Source organism: Cyprinodon variegatus, unplaced genomic scaffold (genome assembly GCF_000732505.1).
Source record: "Cyprinodon variegatus isolate N-32 unplaced genomic scaffold, C_variegatus-1.0 Scaffold308, whole genome shotgun sequence".
NCBI classification, from domain to species: domain Eukaryota; kingdom Metazoa; phylum Chordata; class Actinopteri; order Cyprinodontiformes; family Cyprinodontidae; genus Cyprinodon; species Cyprinodon variegatus.
In genome coordinates, this window is record NW_015150761.1 from 711659 (window position 1) to 724772 (window position 13114).

Below are 13114 nucleotides of genomic sequence, written 5' to 3' on the forward strand. Positions count from 1 at the left end.
ACACTGAACTGTGGTATAATTGCATCATCTTTTCCACTTCTAGTTTGATCATTAACTATCCTTTCAGGTCTCACAGCATGGAGTTAAAGCTAATGCCACCATGTCTGTCTGGAAGGGTTAAAAATTTAAGCAAACAGTTGCAGAAAATTCAGTTGCAGCTCTCAAGGCACTTAGATTATGACGAAAGCCTAAAGTATGTGGTCAGCCAACAGAGATCCTGATGGGTGTTACTCCCTATAGTGCAGTGGCTGCTTTATGGCTGCATTATTGTGGAGGTGTAGTATTATTCAGTGTGCACTGACAGGTATGTAGAGGGTTTCACATGAGAAACCTGCCCATGTTCACAGAGGAGATTAGTAGCTATCATCTTAAAGAATCTAGTGTCTAGTTTTTCTTCATACACTAAGAAACTTTTTCAACATTACTGACACAGCTGGTTGTTCTATTTTACGATGTGTGTTAAAATATAGACACAAACTATTTTCCCACATCCAATCTAGAACCTTTTCCTTAGTTTATCACAAATGAAACTGCTGGAAAAAAAATCTGCATACTAATGCACACGTGGGACAAGAAAAGTGAGAAACCCCGTCAGACTCCCACAGTTATTTAGGCTTAGCCCTGTGGGTGAAAGGGGTGAGGCAGACAAGACAGGACTGGCCTCCCAACTCCTGCTCCTGCAAAGTCTTTGGTTATAGCTCACCTTTCCAACTCTAGACTCTTTACAGTTTACATAAATATTCCAGAGATTTTAAAATGAATAAACCTCTGGTATATCTGTATTAGTTTGAAATGTGCCTGCAGGACTAATAGAAAACCAGGGGTTCAGTCTTCCACCAAAGCAAGAGAGCAGAGTTGGAGTTATTGCTAATATAAAAAGCACAGCACTGTTAGGATCACAGTTTTTTTTTTTTTTTTTATCAAAAGTGATACCAAAATAAAAGCAGGTCATTATTGACACACAGCCATTTTGAGAGGAGGACTTGCACTTGCAGTATTGCACATCTTTACATGTTTTTTTTAAAAAATGGCTCAATTTTTAGTGTTCAGATCACACCACAGGTATACAGTAGGATTTAGGTTTGGTTCTGATGGGGCAATTCAAAATGTTTTATCTTATTATGTTCGATTGTATAAAATGTTTCTGGTTCTTTATTGTTGAAAGATTATGGTTTTCTTATTTGTTTCTAACAGAGACCTGAAAGTTTTATTCCTGAAACGTCTGTTCCAGCTGGAAAAAAAATGTCCCAAAGCATGGTAAGGCCACCACTGTGCTTCATTGTGGATATTGTTTTCTATTGGTGTTTAAGTCGTTTTTTACCAGACCTACCTTTTAAGAAAACTTTTATTCTGTTTATTTGCAAAAATGAATTAGGCTACACAATTTCTTTGTTAGAAAAAGCTTTCATGATACCAGCCTATCCCACAGCCCACACAAGTTTGTTTTTTTCATTATGAGCCTCATAGCTCTCTATCCAGATTTTGAGAAGCTAAGTATTTAAAACCTCGGCATGATATTCTCAACATTTATATTATGGGACAGTAATGAGGTATTTGTGACAGCCATTGGACAATGAACAGAATGGGGCAGGTGCTGTGAAGGCTGGTCAAAATAAAATTAATTAAATAGTACTTTGTCACCTCAAAAGAAGTTACATTTTTCTGTAACTTCTGTTGACAAAATAAAGACTAGGTGTCATGTTTGTATTTTTTTACCCACATGCGGTATCACATGGAGAACCAGCAAATTTTAACGTTTTATTTACAAAAGTGTCAGGAATCTGGAAGCGGAGAACTGCAGCAAGTTAGTTGAACTTTCTGGTAGGTCTGAGGGGAGAAAGCAGGCTGATCAGGAAGGAGTTGGTTGATGATAATTGATGACTAATTGATTTGGTTACTTTAGAGATGAAGGGGAGGTAGCATGGATCTGTAAGCATTTGCTTCAGTGGGCTTTGCAGACTGTGTCCCAAAGGTCCAGGAGAATGTGAGTGAGATCCGAGAGCATTGGTACTTGTAAGAGACGACGTGCTAAAGAGTGGGCAGGCAGGTGATGAAGACTGAGAACTGCTGCACAAAGGGAAGACCTTCTCCATTAAAATCAGAGACGAACCGAGGTTCACTGGTTGTCTGAAACAGTTCACATTAATGTGATTCACAAAAAGACAAACATCAACAAGAAAGATGTTCCTGGTGTAGGCCTTTTGCTGGAATACCATCAGGATTAATCAACCAGCGAAGAGAGATGATCATTCGCCACCTTATATATATAGTCATCTCAATTGAGAAATGTTCTCTGGTGTGCAGCAATGCGGATCGGGCCAGCCACCAGCAAAGATCCTCTCTGTGACAGGAAGCTCACTCACACCAGAAAAAAACAAGACCCTAACAATAGGTTTATCATTGGGTTAAAAAAAAAAAAGTACAACAAAAACATGTCATATGCTGGTTAATTATAAGGTAAAATGACTTTTTTTATATACTATACTGAGTTTGAAGGGAGTGTTTGTGTGGGGCTTGGCCATTAAGGCGGGAGTCGCCACAGCCCATACAGACAAGCCTCTTAGCTGCCTCCCTGACCAGTTTTCATCTTGTCTTTGTTTAGCCTGGGAGGGACTTCCAATTCTTGGAATTGTCATTCTTGCTGCAAATTTTCTAGACCCAATGAGGACTACTTTTACTGCGTTCTTTGAAAAATGTAATGCTTGGGAAATAACTTTGATTTTTTTGTCCTGACTTACGAGAATTACCTGAGGCTTGGATTTGGAGGTAATTAATCCTGAACACACCCAGAGAATGTCCACAGCAATAGACCAGCGCATTGCAGTTTGTTTTACACTGTGACCCACTGAGATAATAATTTGTCTTTTGCACATGTTATGCATAATATCAAAGATGATTGTTAATAAATGCCGGGTTATAAAAGTCTTTCTATACCCGATGTGAATAATAATCCTGTAGTCTGATAACTTTTTTTTGATTAAGACTTGCAGCAAGGATAAAATATAAACCTATACATGTAGATCCTGGTCAGTTCCCTTACAATCAGTATTCTGACTTTTAGGATATTTTAAAGAATTTAAGCTCAGAGAAAATGCATTTTAGTTGAACTTTTATCTCCTGAGAACAGAACATCCAAGCTACAGCTAAAGGCTGTTGCATTTCTAGTTGAGTGCTGTACCTTTTTCCTGTAGAGACACAACATGATGCCACAAGCTCAGTAAAACAAAAGCAAAATGAATCCTTTGGCCAGGAATCGACAGAGCAATAATTACAAGATCCCAGGGCTTATCTGCAGCATTTAACAACTACTTACAGAGTACCTTGGGATCATAATACTGGCCAACAACAATCGACAATTCGAACTTTACAACCGTAACATCTCTCTTTATACTCACACAGGAGATTGGCTACTCTTAAGATAACATTAGAGGTGATTTATTTTGGAATGCTCCAAATGCCAATACGGGTGAACAGATTTTATTTCAACTCAAAGTATGGTAGATTTCTCTTTTTTTATACAAAACCATCTCTAAACTCTTTACCTATATCTATAAATGAGCTTTGATTTAAATTTAAGCACCCTTAAATAACAGACTCTTGTTAAGAAAAACTTTCCTCTATATTATGTCTTTTTGGTGCATTATTTAGTTAATATTTTTATAAAATATTCATTTTTACTTTTTTATTTTTTATTTTATCACATTATAAATTCCAGCACATTAGGGATAGATTATATATCATATATATGAACTGCTGAGAGATTGGAACCAGCCTGAATGGCTAACCAAAGGGCGCACAGTCCCATCCAACTAGAGGCCAATAACCTGCCTCTCCACAACATGGAAGCTCATGTCCGGGATCATAGCGGCTAAGATAAGCAAGCACATGGATCAACACATGAGTACAACTCAGAAGGGAATCGGTAAAAATACCAGAGGTGCCAAACATCAGCTCCTGATAGAAGAGTCATTTGGTATTGCTATGTCAATACCAAGTGACATAGCAATAGTCGTTCAAGAGTGCAGAACCCGAAACACTAACATGAGCACTGTCTGGATTGATTACAAGAAAGCCTACGACTCAAAGGCACACACTTGGATCAATGAATGCTTGGAGCTATACAACATCAACAGGACTCTAAGAGCTTTCATTGCAAACTCAATTAAGTTGTGGAAAACCATCCTTAAGGCCAATGGCAAGACACTTGCACCACACCAGACCAAATGTGGCATATAACCAGGAGATGCACTGTCCCCACTGCTGTTCTACAAAGCTCATAACCCCTTCAGCCAAATAATCAACAAGAATGGCTATGGATACCAACTCAGGAATGGGGCCACCATCAGTCCCCTCTGCAACATGGATGACATCAAGCTGTAAACTAAGAATCAGCAAGACATCAACTCACTGATTCATACCACCCTGATCTTCAGCACAGACATTGGGATGTCATTCGGACTAGAGAAGTGTGGTCAGATGGTAACTAGGAGAGGGAAGGTAGTCCACGCAGAGGGGGTCTCACTCCCAGGAGGAGCAATAGCAGACATTGAGGACAGTTACAAGTACCTTGGAATCCCACAAGCAAGTGGCAACCTCAAAGAGGTGACAAGGAAAGACAGCACAGAGACACTAATCATGGCGGCACAGGAGCAGGTCCTGAGCACCAGAGCAATAGAGGCCCAGATCTACCACATCAGACAAGACCCCGGGTGTAGACTGTGCAAAGAGTCCCCTGAGACAATCCAGCACACACCTGCAGGCTGTAAGATGCAAGCAGGGAAATCTTACATGGAGCACCATAATCGAGTGGCTGGAATAGTGTACAGGAACATCTGCGCAGAGTATTGGCTGGAAATCCCAAGATCAAAGTGGGACACACCTCTAAAGATGCTAGGCAATGACCGAGCCAATACCCTGTGGGACTTCCAGATACAGACGGACCGAATGGTAATGGCAAACTAACCGTACGTTGTAGTGGTAGACAAAAAGCAGAGGAAAGCCATTGTGGTTGACATAACACCAAGTGACTGCAACATCAGGAAAAAGGCATATAAGAAACTAGAGAAATATCAGGGGAACAGAGAAGAGCTGAAGAAAACCTGGAAGGTCAAGTCATCAGTGGTGCCTGTGGTCATTGGGGCACTTGGGGCAGTGACTCCCAAACTTGAAGAGTGGTTACAGCAGATCTCTGGAAATACATTAGACATCTCGGTCCAGAAAAGTGCAGTTCTAGGAACAGCAAAGATACTGACCAGAACCTTCAATCTCCCAAGCCTCTGGTAGAGGACCCAAGCTTGGAGGAAAAAAGGGAGACCGGACGTGGAGGGTGAGGAGGAATTATAGTATCGTAAGGATTTTGTGACTGTGTTAGCATGACAAATAACAGTTTCCAACCAGTATTTAAATATTACATCAATATAGGCAGGAAAATGGATGAAAATGGGCCCAAAAAGAGATTCTCGAAAGGTTACACGTCACAAAAAGACAAGGCTTGACATGTAAGTCAGCAACATTGTATGTCAAATTTCGAAAAGAATGTGTTTAAAGTAAAGGGACCTAAGAATAGATCCTAGAGGTATGCCAACTGCAACAGTCACATTTGTGAGAAAAAAAGAGAGATGAAAAATATCTCTTTTTTTCCCTTTCTCTCTTAGCCAAGTTGTTTTGTGCATCTAAGCTGACAAATAACTTTAAACTGAAAATACAAAAAGGTTTTTTAAGACATAGTTAGTATTGTTTGAAAAGTCTGTCTTGTTTATTACAGTTTAAAAGAAAAATCAGAATCATTTCAAAATAGAAAACGTCAAAATTCTTAATTTACTTAAAAAACAATGATCAGCAAATGGTCCATTTGTTTGGCATTTCCAGATACTATATTAGCCCTTAGCTGGCTGCCAGTGGTTGGCTTCACGTAGATGAACTACTTGTAGCTATAGTTTTAAGATTGCTGTGGAGCAACAGAGCTCAAGGTTTTGCAATCCTCCTGAAAAGAAATTCTGAAAACTTATCTTAACTTCATAACCATAAAACAAAACATATCTCTTTATCAGTTTAATGGACTTTCAATTAGACTTTGGTTATGAAGTTTTTAAATGTTAAAGAGCACACCAGGTACGAAACACACACAATAGCACAGTTTAAAAGTATTTTTGTGACGGTAGGTCCTTCAGAGCATACTGTTGGTTTTGACTTGTGAATTATCACAAACCACTTTGTTGTTGTCGTGAGACTGAATGACACTCGCAGAGAAATCAGAAGTTATTGCTGGATGTAAAAGGCAATTCTATTTTCTTGTTAAGGTCTAGTCTCTCAGACCACATAAGTTTCCAAACACATCTATCAAATCCTGTAGTTTCACAATCACGCTCACACAGCCTAAACCCTGTGGCCCCACACTGTAAACAGACTGAAATGTAGTACGGTGGCAGGAGCCCATTCTTTGTGGTCGATGACACCAGTAAAATGTAAAGCTCTGGTATTGTCCAGCACACCGCTGCGCTTTAGGCGTCCAATCACCAGTAAAATGGCAATGGGCCACTGAGTAGAAAACAGGGATCAGCAGTTGGTCAGCAAATCACAGCTGAAAGCCATTAAATGCTGGATTTGCAGAGTAAGCAGGACAAGCTCGGGGGCCCTTAGAGTAGGTGGCCGGTGTATGTAGAGTTAAATAAAGTTACATAAACACATACATATAGAGTCTAAACACATATAATATATTAAACACCCTTTTGTCTTAGCATATAAGAAATAGATTTTCTAATTCAATGACATTCTGACCAGTTGAATATTAGCACAGTATAAGGAAGTGACTCATTGCTCCTGGTTTTACTTTTACAAAAGTATGTGTCATACCAAATTTAGAATCCTGCTTTAAAAAAAAAAAAAAAAGGAAAAAAAAAGCGGTGGGAATCAAAAAGGAAGATAAATATATTCCGTAAGATATGTAGATAGAAAAGAGGAAAAAAAACAAAACTAAAAGAAGAATTTTACTAATTAAAAACTCATCTGTGTCATCATCAAACACCTCAGATGTTGAAATTGTTTAACAAAAATAAGATTTGCACCCTGTTTTTGTTTCTGCTGATAAGATAAATTCCTAACTGTTGCTTGATTTAATAATACTGCTCTACTTTAATATTATGATGTAATTAGTTGGTAAGAAGGCCATCTTGTACCATGTGGGGCGTCTAAGCGCCACCTAGTGGCGGGTTTATTCTAAACGCCTGTGCTTTGATCACACACTCATGGTGCTGTTTCTTTCCCTTCTTAACATACATTTTATTTTCATTATTGCCAAGCCTGAGGTCCCACATGTTGACAACTAGGCAAACAGTTGGCGACCGAGTGAAAGATGCTTCCTCTCAGGTCATGCATCAGGTCATTTATTTCCAATTTTTTTGACCACACAACTTCTAGATACAATAGATTTTAAAACTGGACATGCTTTTATTGCCTCGTTTTTTTGTAAGCATCACTCGTATATTGTGCTGTAATTAAATCGACATCAGCTAAACACAGTATAAAAATATTTGTTCTTTGTTTAATTTCCTTAGAAAAGTCCAGGCATTTTTCAAAACTTATCTGAATAAATTTTATCACAAAAGTTTCCATTCATAATCTAAAAATGTATTAAAACAGATATCATACAGGTGACTTATAATGAAAACTATAGAATGATGGGCAATGCAAGTTTATTTATTTAGCAAAATGCAGTAGAGTGACAATTTAATGTGCTTTGAATTAATTAAACAAAACAAAAAAAAAGAAAATTAAAAGTAAAATAATCTCAATAAAGTTCAAACCATGATAAAAGCAGTTGGTAACGCAATTAAAACAATTGATAATAAGTCAAATTAAACAATGTCACTATTAATAAACCAATTTGTCTCATGATCCATCAAAAATGTACATGAAGGAGGAACTCTTCCTTCAAACTGAACAACCATCACCCATCAAATGAAGAGAAATATCTATCCATCCATTTTCCACCACGTTTATCCCAAGCGCGGTCGTGATGGGTGCTGGTGTCTGTCTCCAGCTGTCTACAGGTGAGAGGCAGGTTGCACCCTGAACAGGTCGCCACTCCATTGCAGGGCAAAGAAAAATATCAATTATGAGATTTCTATGTATTTCTTAGGATTTAGATTTATCCCTAATTAGTCAAACATAGTTAAAACATTTACTAAAAAATGAGACAGAGAAGCCCAGATAAAGCAATATCATGTTTAGGTTATTTAGTAACAAAAGCAAAATGTAATAACATGTATCAGAAACTGTACATGAAATTTTATTATTTTATTTTATTTTCACTAGGTTGTTTGAAATAAAGTTAAAATAAGTTAAAATGGGACAAGGGAGATGACACCAAGATTTTAATCCTTCTATATTTCTGGCATCAAAACCAGTTTGTGAGAAAGGACTGAGTGTCCCCCTATGGGCTGGATCTTGCTGTCCCAACACCTCTGGAGCTACTTGAATCCTCATTATTGATTGGTTCTGACCTCCTCTGACTCAGCATGGTGGATAAATGGAAAGTTAAAGTCATTGGAGGACTGACTAGTTGGATGGAAAAAAGAACTGCGTTATATACAATTTCCAAATGCACAGAAGATGCAGGAATTGTGCCATACAATACAGATAAAGACATTTCTGGGACTGTTTCCTGCTGTTTCCTGAGTCACTGTGATGGATTAGTGAGGCAATCTAAAAATGACTTGGGGAAAAATGAGATGATGTATTAGACAGCAAACCATAAGTTGATTCTAATTTTCTAACTAGAAAAACAGGCTTTAGACAAAATCATCATAGATTAAGTCAAAAATCTTTACTCTATCTATAATACATCATTGTCAACTATGATTATGTTTTATGTTTCCGTATATTGCCATTTGTGATGTGTAATCATACTCATGAATAACAGACTAGTTCACATTCAAAGATCTAATCATTTCAAGAGGCCTTATAAAAAGCCTGTACCAGGACTTCAGGCTGGTAGATGGCGTCCAAGACAGAAAGACTAAAGGGTTAAGAGTTTGAAAGACTTTTCTGTAGAGCTAGGAGCAAAAAGAATTTGTTTCAGTGACTTTTCTAACACATCAAAGTTTCATTTGAAGCACAACCTCCAACTGTGCAGGCTTTAGCTGACCCACATCAGCTCAACTGAGAAAGGATCTATGAAGTAAGGTGCACAAAAGAAAAAGCTGGATTTGGACCAAACAAGGTTGTATTTCTAAAAATGTGTTTTTTATAACTCAAAATTGCTCTTCCTCTTTTCAAACTTATAACTCAGGTTGATATCTGCTAATTACAATTAGGGAACAAGGCCCTTCTTTAAACTCCTGAGACCGGCCAGAAATCTATATAAAGTTAAGCCTTTTGCCAGCTTGAATAATCTTCTTTAGGCATAAAAATCTTTATGTGATATGTTATTTTGTTTACGGGATTTTTGTTTCTATACGTCATTAATCAATAAAACAAAATAATACGACTGATAACAAACGATCAATTAGTTTATACTTGACTTGAATTTAATCAAAGTTTTTTATTGTTAATTTAAAAACTATTTGTAGAAATATATACAGTCTCTAAGTTTGCTTTTTCATGATCTTGGCACTGATGACTGGCTTGATTACTAATTTCCTTAACCTGTATAATTCTGCCTAGTTTCCCATTACCGTTCATCTTATCCACCTGTTCCTGCCTCTATTTAACCTGCCTGCTTCCAGGCATCAGTGCAGTGTACTCTCTAGTCAGTGGGGACAGTGTGCCAGCATTACCTTAGTGTTTCTGATTACCTGATCCTGTTCTGCCTCTCAATGACTGAGCCTTTCTGTTTCCATCTGGTCTGTTTGCCTAAACTGTCTTTAATCCTGCTGGATTCTACCTGTTTGCTGAACTTGGAGCTGCTTTCTGTCACAGACCTGGATTCCACCAGGAGCCTCTTCGGACTTCTGATCTCCAGGTTCTACATCCTGAGCATGTCCTTGAAATTGGCTTTTTGCTTCGCCATCTGGATTTTCCTGCCATCCTTTGGATCTGATCTCCTGCTTGTTCTCCGTCCTCTGGGACTACAGCATATGGGACTCTTAAGAGTGGCGCCCGCCGCATCTTGTTGTCACCCCACTCGCTGGAATCAACCTCTTTCTCTGGGCACGGACTGACTCATAATCTTCCTCTGCCAGATTTTCGTGGTCACTAACCTGTGTTTCCTTTCTGCAGAGGTTCTTGCCTTAAGGGCTGGTTAAATTCCCGCAGCAGTGTGTCGCAGTGAGCTTGTCACAGGTATGAAGCAGATATGTTTTAGTTATGCCCAATTTTGAAGCGTGGTCTGCACTGTTTATTCCACGGCGCAACACAAGAGGGACAGTCATGAACTAGCTGTGGGTCTAGATACCGCCGAGGCGGTAAGAAAGTGGAAAAACACAAGGGGCAAACCCGGAGATCCAGGTGGAAAAAGGGTCCCAGCGTTCTCGCGAACCTCGCTCTTCTAGCTGGTCCATATTCACAAATCGTTTTCCACAATGGCGGTCATACAAACAAAACAAGCCAGTATGGTACCAAACAGGAAATACACCTACAGTAGAGCGGATGTAGATTTGACCAATCAGAGGACTCCTGTCTGCGCCACTATCTGCGGTCACCTACAATTTGGGAAAGGTGCACCAGAGTGTCTGCTGAAGGGCGGGGGCATATTTGCGTGAACTGCGACACAGACGACCTGGTTTCTAATTATATACCAGGCTTTAGATGCCCTAGCTGCTGTTACTGCCGATCCCTTTTTGAATGAACGCTTTTTGAATTATCCATCTGCCCTGAATACTGGGTCCCCTGTTCTGAGCCGTGACGTCTGTTTTTATATATAAAAGGTTTCATTAACGATTCATCTAAATCTTTTTCTGTACTTAAGTGAAAATACTCCTTTCTTTTTTTGTTTTTTTTCCCAATTAAAATTATTTAACGAGAACAACTTGACCACATCAGCATAGTTAAGTCAAATTCTTCTCATATTTTACAGATCCGTGGCAGTTCTTTTCAGAATTACTTTATTAATCCCTTGCAGGAAATTTGTTTCTTGCATTGCAACCGTTTACAGAAGTACAGGCTAGACCTGTGGTTGAACAGGGACACTTTGAAGTTAGCAGGACAACAACAATTGGAATAAATTAGAATACGAGGAAGTCAGGCTTCATCAGAATATTGCTAGAATATCAAAGAATATTTGAGTTAAGTCTGTCAATCGTTTTAACTCTGCTTCAATATTTTCAATCTTAGCATGACAAAGATTAAACTCTATAAAGCTAGAAAGCTGAATGCTGGGAGGTTTGGCTATTTCCTAATTTTGGTGAGACAAGTCAACTCAGTGTTTAAGGTAAAGGTAAAGAAGGGGTTCCTCTGCAAGAAAATGCATGGAAAACATTGGGGCTAATCATCATGAAGGCATACTAACGACTGTTAAAAGTAAAGGGAACAGATATTCTCAATTAGGCAATAAGAATGGTTAATTTCCACATTGTGGGCCTTTCAGCTTTGTTTCTGTTCAAACATGCCTCAGAGAACTCTTGATAAAAAGGGGGAGAAACACAGTGCTGTTTATCAGGGTCCATGAAGTTTAGAGTTGTCTATGTAAGAAAAAGCAGTTGCCTGAAAATAAAAATAAAAAAATAAAAAAAACTTTGCAGGATTTAATCTGCTGTTGCTTCTTATTTCGAAGAGGAAATGCATGAGCATTTGATGAACATCTGAAGCATTTGTCATCATGTGTCAGCACCATCCATCCCTCTATGTTGCAACTGTTACTATGCATTTCTTCAGACTGGGAGAAAAATGGGCTGAACTCCAGTAGATTATCACCCACATATTCAGAGCAACATGTATGGTCTTGAATACTATGCTCATCCGAGTCCATAAAGCAAAATAAACCTTATATATCCACACACACTTACACATATCAGTGTTTTATAAACATTCTGAAACTGAACCTAATTTGCACCTTAGTCCTCAATCTACCCCTACTTCCAAAAAAGGACGGCCTAAAAAAGACCCTCACCTTATAAGTAAATATGGAAAAAATACTCTGTCACTCAGCTGCAAGTACACTCAAAATATTTTTGGAGTAACATATACTTAGAAAAGGCTTTCCATAGAGGTTCTTTTTAAATTTGACTCAATAAAATATAAGTTGATTTTACTTATTAAGAAGAGGGGATTTGACAATAACTACATTTTACTATGAAATTTCTCTAATCAAGAAAACATATCTGTGTTTTGCTAGTAAATTTTACACAAAGAGGCACAGAGACATACAACCTTTTACAGATTATGAGAATCTAGAGAAGCCAATTAACTTATGTGGTGGAAAAATCTAAATTTCTGATAGAACCCCTTCAAAATATTTTATTTAATCTCGAAAAGTATTCACTAAAATGACACAGCTGTAAGGCTAAATTGTGTCTGAGGGAGACAAGCAATTGTATATCCTCTTAAGTAGTGTTTGGGATAAAAAAAAATAATCCTTCTTATTACAAGCTAGACTCTTATCTCAGGGTTTGTTCATTTTTCAATTTTGTTATTTTCCTCAACTGTCTGCAATTGCTTGATAAACTGTATGTGTATACCTTCACATCCTTTCAACGGGGAGTAAGTTAGTGAGAGGAACCTTTGTCTAACAGAGCAAAAAGTGGACCTGGAAGGGCTGCTATGCTTGTATATTGTTCTTTTTTGTAAAGAAAGATAATAAAATGCAGACTTAGTGAATTACAATCTATCTCCTATATTTAACTGGGTTGTTACCTAACAGTCATGTTTTTGGAATGTGGGGGGAAGCCGGAGTACCCAGAGAGAACCCACATATGCATGAGGAGAGGAGAACATGCACAAACTACATGTAGAAAGATTCTGGACCGAACCCAGAGCCTTCTTGCTGCAAATGACCAATGCTACAAACTGTGTCACCATGCAGCCAAGAAGTGAACAATATTCTTTATTTCTAACCCAAACCTTGTCAGGCAGGGGAAAAAAAAATATTACAAATTTCCGTCCTAATATCCAAGTACATATTACTTTCATCTGTTAAGTCTTATTTAAATTGTTTTGTTTTCTCCCTTTCCGAGTCTCC